Source organism: Hippocampus comes, unplaced genomic scaffold (assembly GCF_001891065.2).
Source record: "Hippocampus comes isolate QL1 unplaced genomic scaffold, H_comes_QL1_v1.1 scaffold156, whole genome shotgun sequence".
NCBI lineage: Eukaryota > Metazoa > Chordata > Actinopteri > Syngnathiformes > Syngnathidae > Hippocampus > Hippocampus comes.
This window is the reverse complement of record NW_017805744.1, coordinates 6,559,488-6,566,656: the sequence shown is the minus strand read 5'-3', so window position 1 is coordinate 6,566,656 and position 7,169 is coordinate 6,559,488.

Here is a 7,169-nt window from a genome sequence, read left to right as displayed (position 1 = left end):
ACACAGTGGTCACAGATGCAGTGATCTAAAGGAGGGACTGCTGAAGTGCCAATCTACAATTGTATTTGTGTGCATTCTTTTTAAATATCCTGTCAGTAAGCGCTGCATCTTTTCATGGTCTATTCGTTAATCACGTTCGCACCCCATGCACACGTCTAATGCTCAGCAATCATATGGCACCAAGGTCACCATGACGGGTCTAATGAGACAGAGAAAAGCATTCCTATTTAGCTGGTTACCATAACACCAGCGAGTAAACGCCGGGTCACAGTCCACAACACGCAAATGCGGATGCACTCAATTACCAGAGCAGCGGCCACTTTTCCAAATACCAGCCTGTCTCTGTTTTCTTCTAAAGTGGGATGGAGCCCTCAGGTGACACGCACCCGCACACAGTCGCACATGTGCGGGTTCATTAACATGCTAATTGGAGGTGAAGACAGTGTGGTGTGGAGGTGGCACAGAGTGTTATTCACAAGCTTTGGGAGGAACCAGCTGACTCCCCCAACTTGGTCTTTTAGCTCCCTCACACATCCCTCCACCCCATCTCTCCTCACAAGTCACCCCTGACTCCCTCCACCCAATCTGGCCATCTCCTCCCCTCCCACTGAAGCCTGCCTCTGTCACTGCAGGCTCAGCTGCTGAGGGGAGCCTCAGCGCACAAAGCAAACTGTGTTCAACACTTCTCATGGGTTATTGAGACCAAACATTGAGGTTTTCTTTTTCAGAATGTTATCTTTTGGTCCCCCCCAAAAAACGTAAATATCAGTCATGTGCACACATGTAAGCTAAATTGATTGTTACTCTTTCATTAAAAAGAAGGTGGAGGGGGAGGGGAGCACAAATCACTAAAATAACTTGGGGCAGGGGCAAACAGGACTTGTGAAAATTAGTCATTCATGGTTGTTTTTGTCGGTCAAAAGAATAATTCAAGAAAAACTCAGCAAATTGATCTGGACAAGAATAAGATCCCTTTAAAATTTCCTGCACAGCCTTTTGAACGCTGAAACGATTTCCTTAATAATCACTGAGAGATTTTCACCAATCCATAATGTTTGGGGTTTTTTTTTTGTTGGGGCCGGGGGGGCACTCCTCATAGCAAACTACTATTGGTACTGCGTGAAATTTTAAGTGGATTGAAACTCACAGTGAATGAAAAATCAAAATGAATCGAAAATCGAATCGTGTCGGGCCCTTGGGAATCGAAACAAATCCATCCATCCATTTTCTAATCCGCTTATTCTCACAAGGGTCGCGGGGCGCGCTGCAGCCTATCCCAGCTGTCTATATAACATTTTTCCCATTCTTCAGTTAGAGCGAGACCCACATGTATCAAGGTGGCAGGCAGGGTCCACCCTGAACCGATTGCCAGCCAATCGCAGGGCACACATAGACCAACAACCATTCGCGCTCACACTCACCAGATTGTGCTGCTGTACCTATTCATGTGCCTGTTGAGTGAACCTCATTTGTTTTCATCTTCATAATTTGGCCTACTATTGAAATCAGAAAAGAACAAAACTCGGGAAAAAGGTATTCCGGGTGCATTTGAAGAATTGCTTTTTAGACACTGTCACAGCAGGTACCTGTACTTAGAAGTCCTTGAGTAGCACACACGGGCTGAGTGTTAACGGGGAAAAGGAGCCAATGAGGCAGCCAAAAGTAACCTGCTGTTACTGTAACAAGGGACCCCGATAACACGGTAATAACAGGCTAATCGTATTTGGGTTCAGAAACCACAACATGCTAATTAAATTAGCTTAATAAGCCCCTGTAGATAAAGAGCTTGTTTCAGCTGTCCTGATTGGCCGGCTCCATTGGCGCCGTGCGGCTCTTCATTGGTTATTACAAGTGGAGGGAAAACATCAGGAAAACTGCTCTAGCGTATTGCTGAATGAATGCAATGCTGCTGCGGGCCCCGCAATCTTCGGACAGGCCAACATATCAAAGTTTGTCTCCAACTGAGAAAGTGATACACAGTTGTGAGGACATATTCAAGCAACTTCTGCCCAACTCCGATTTCTTTGCAATGAGCATCCTCTTAAAGTGGCAACAATGACAAATAAGTCACTCATCCCTCCGAAATGTCTTTCTTCTTTGTCTCCACAAACACCCAACACAATGCCTCATAAAAGCACTCTCGGTCTATTGTCCTGCCGCTGTGTCTCAGTTCACGCTTAGCGTCTATCTCAGAGCCGCCGTCTTTGTGTGAAGGAGCACAGGAAGGATGGCGCCATTGTTTCACCAGCTGAGGAGGAGAATGAAAGTGTTACAGTGGAGAGAATTGGCAGCTGAGCCCAGCAAGGAGATTCTCCACACAATATTAGGGAGCGGGATCACCATGCTCAACCGCCGTGCTGGCCTCTGCTCGCCCCCTCGTTCCTCGTTTTCTCTCTCTCTCTCTCTCTCTCTCTCTCTCTCTCTCTCTCTCTCTCTCTCTCTCTCTCTCTCTCTCTCTCTCTCAACCTCAGCTCCTTCCCCTTCTCTGTGAAATCTGCATTCACTCTTAACCCTTTGTTTTTCAGCTGACGCGCTAATCTGTTTACGGGTGTTTGTGAGGGCGCTTTTGTTTGCATCATGCACATATGTGAGCATATGCACAGACGCACACTGGCACAGAGCCAGCTGACACCAGCAGAATATTGCAAAAATCTCTATAGACTCACTCCAGTTCTATTTTTATTCCTTCTTACGTTCTTTTGATTTCTTTCGAGAAATGTGTTGACGTTGCCAACATGTGTTTGTTTTAAATCATGTATGCTTGGCTTTAACGTGTACATTTTTATCCCGTGTTTTAAACTCTTGTGAAGTGTCTTTGAGTACGATGAAAAGCACTTTCAAAATATATGTTTTTTTTATGATGATGATGATGATGATGATGATTATTATTATTCTCTCAACAACTCAAATTCAGAAATTCAAGCATCTAGGCTTGGCTTTATATTTAACAAAAAAATTCAAAGCTCCACATCACGTTGAAAATGCCATATTTTGACATGAATCGCAATATTTTGATCTTATTGTTTTGCCCAAGGTTTCCAATCACTTTTTAGCTCAAAATTCAAATACATATTGTCTTACATTTAATCCTAGAAAATCTGCCGTTTCCACTACATTTTCAAAATATTCATCTCAAACTGACACTTTTCTGCTCATTTGACTGTGTTAGTCTTTGTTGCGCATTCCAACTAAAACCTTGATAAGGGCCGCTTTTTCATGACATGTCTTTGTTCATTTCTTTCTGGAAACAATTTTGGCATACATTCCCAATATGCTCTCATCAGAATATTCTGAGGATTGCTTTTAGATATGACAAAAAGTCCAAAAACATAAGGTGGGCCCAACAGCGATGCACATGGAAAGTCCAACATACGTTGAAAGCATTGAGCTGAGTGATATTATAATTTATCCCAAAAACACAACATTTTGAAGGTTAGCGGCTGCCATTTTCATTACAAATTCCATTTGCTGTGTATCACATTTTGTATCCAATCCCACCAAGCAAGCTGTCACAGTTTTCTTCCTTTCCCTCATGAAAGATTTATTTTGCTCGTGATCCAACGTATATATGCGCATGTGCACCCCGCATGCAACCACGTGCATATTGGAGACACAAAGTGGGGGATGGTCTACGTGATCAGCAGCGCAGAAGGCAGATAAGAGAGAAAGCAGAGTGTCGAATTGACAGCCACAGTGTAGGCAGAGGTAGGACTGAAAACTGATGTAAACAACACAGCTCAAATTTAAAGAAGGATTTGTTTGGAGGCAAAGGTCGCGGATGGAGCGCCGATGTACAAACAAGCAAATCGAAAACAAAATACGGACGCTCGTGCTGCTGGGGCCGGTTTCTCTCCACAAACCAACTCAATCCTCTTCATCAGCGTCACACTAATTTGAGAGATTAGACGGTGCGGATTAGACATCGCAAGCTTGCCTCTCTGAGGCGACGCTTGTCTTTGTACGCCATTCTTACCACTTCTTTCTTTTCATAAAGACATTATTATATGGAGTGCTGGTAAGACTCTCACTTTCACAATAACAGCGTCTCCCTTGATACACTCGCTATGGGATATGCTCAAGTAATTATGTAAGAAGTAAACACTCACGATCACTGGCTGCTCCTCCACCTTGCGCCACCGTACGCGGTTATTGGTTGGCCTTATTAGATTCCTGATGCCTCTACCGCTGCTCTGATTAATGTGAATAAACACACACATATATACACACACACACACACTCGGCACGTGCTCGGAACACCGTCTTCCTTCTCACCAACTTAGCAGCGCTATTAGTAATGATTGAAGCCTATCCAGTGGATGTAATATATTAGCAGGGAGATTATTCTGACATTAAAACATGTTCCCTGGGCTGACAGCATCATCAATCACCCTCACCCTGCCTGTAGAAGACTCACTGGACATAATTGCTTCAGCATGGGGCTGGAGAAGGAAGGCATGACGTGGGGGCACAATGGGGGTGCCGGCAAGGGGAAGTGTGTGAGGTTGAGTTTGGATTTCCTTGTAAGTGCAAGGCTGACAGTAAAGGAAGATGCAATGAACTTGACCATCCAGAAACCAAGCCAAAATAGGAATAAATGGAAAAATTCAATCAATATATTGTTAAACAATGATAAGCGCTTGATGAATGAATTCAAACATTCATAAATCCGAGCAAAACCCTGAAAGGCACATTTTGAGCATTATTATTTGTTTTGGGCAGCAATAGCTCATCGGTAACTTTGGAACCAGCCGGTCACGATTTGACCCCCGCAGGAGACAAAAGACAATTGCAACTAGAAAAGCTAGTCTGCCATGTCAAGGTTCCCTTGAGCAAGGAGTGTGCAACAGGTCAAGGAAGGGCCCATGACAGATTTCCAGAGAGATTTTAGTGATTTAGCTATCAGCCAAAGAGAGATCCCTGTCTTTTGCATTTGTGAATGGCTTCACGATAAAGTACTGCCATTTACTGCCTCGTTCTTATAAAGGTGAATGCTGCTGATTGCAGAAACTGTCTTTTTGCTGTTTCTGGCACCATTTAGATCAAGCGTATGAATAGAACACTGGATAAAATATCTCAGTAAACAGTAAACACCATGGCTGGCTGAGGTTAATCATTGGACTGCTCCACCTCGAGATTGTCCATTGGTGTGAATGTGAGTATGGATTGTTGTTAGTCTATTTGTGCCCTGTGATTGTCTGGAGACCAGTTCAGGCTGGGCCCTGCCTACCACCTTGATACATGTGGGGTCTCGCTCTAAATGAAGAATGTGAAAAATGTTTATTTTTGGATGAAGAGATATTTTCAACGCTGTTGGGTTAAGATATTTGTTTTGCACTTCAGAGCCACCGTACTTTGGGCATGAACAAATCCACAAAACACTTCACAAAGACTGTGGGCTCTGCTGAAAACACTACATTCTCCGAAAAGAGATTGGGGTTTAGTTTCCTAAGAGTCAAATTTAAGAAAAAATTTAATATAAGCTATTCTCTGATATGTCTCCTTATTGCAAAGCAGTGACCATCGCCCTCTCATCTCTCCCTCCCTGGCTATAATGTTATCTCGTGATTAGTATTCCGCTCAGGCATTAGGATGGAAAGCAGAGTGGCTGCCGAGAGGTGTCCTGAATCACATCACTCATATTCCACTAAGTGTGTGTGTGTGTGTGTGTGTGTGTGTGTGTGTGTGTGTGTGTGTGTGTGTGTGTGTGTGTGTGTGTGAGCGCACGCGGGCTTCGAAGAGTGAACCAAATCAATCTCATATCAGCACCCAGTCCCTAAGTGTTATGTGTGTGTAATCGTCACTCTGCATTGTTTAAACACACATTTGCCACCGAACAGAGCTGCTGCACTGCCATTTGTCAGTTTTACCCTGCAGAGAGTGTGTGTGTTCCATTTGTGTGCTTGTGTTTGCACATACATGTCAAGGTCACCCGTGCCGTTCTCTCTCCAGACAGAGGCTGCGCATGCTCATTCTTGAAATGTATCTCTGTCGTTCATCATGGTGACCAAATTAAGGAAAATCATTACTGAATTACTTCATTCAAAAGCATCATCTGAGCAGAAGTTGTTGTTTTCGGTTTTGTAAAGGAAGTGTTGTATTAATAAAGAAATTTCGCAAAGGGACCACGTCAGAAACTGTGATGCTACATGCCAACCTCAGCTTATATATATATATATATATATATATATATATATATATAATTTTTTTAAATAAAAAAAGTTGCTACAGCGGTTGGAAAAGTCACTACATATAACAAAAACGTTTCTTGGTTGGTAACACCGTAGATACAAGTTACAGCTCTTGCTAACTCCCTCGCTTACGTCACCATCCATATGTGTGCACAAAATAAAAGCACAACTATCAGACAAAAGCACTGCATATTTTATACCGGTAATTTATTTTTGCTTCATGGTCTCAGTGACAGTGGCACAGTGGTCGACTGGTGAGTACGCCTGCCTCACTGTGCAGAGGTGCAGGGTTCAATTCATGTTCTGGCCTTCCTGTTTGGAGTTTGCATGTTCTTTGCCAATTTTCTCCAGGTACTCCGGTTTCTGCCCACATTCCAAAAAACATGCATGGCAGGTTAATGGAACAGTTTAAATTTTCCCGAGGTGTGATTGTGAGCGCAGATGGTTGTTTGTCTACGTGTGCCCTGCGATTGGCAGGCAACCAGTTGAGGGTGTTCCCCCCGCCTACTGCCCCAAGACAGCTGGGACAGACTCCAGCATAGTCAGAAACATCAACAATAAAATGAAAGCAAAGCCCATCGGGACAAAATTCACATCACGCTACAGTATGAAAATTTTTTTTAAATGATCTTAAATGGATTGAAATTGAATGTGTCTCACCCTACGAACAATTCAGCTTACGAACAGCCTCTAGGGAAAAATTGTGTTCATGTCTTGGGGACCTCCTGCAATTTATATGCATGAATTTATTGTCTTTAGTATTCGTTGTTTCAAGTTATTGCTGATTCCATTGTGCAGGTGAGCCCATTGGTTTGGCTGGTTGATGTGTCAGAGAACGTACTGTAAATATTGGCCATAAACACCCTGCAGCACTGTACAACAGAGCTAACTGAGCTGAAACACAGTGGTGCCACAGTGCCCATTTTAATTAGCCTTTGCAAAAAGGTTTGAACTTGACACTGTTTAGTCGGTACATTACCC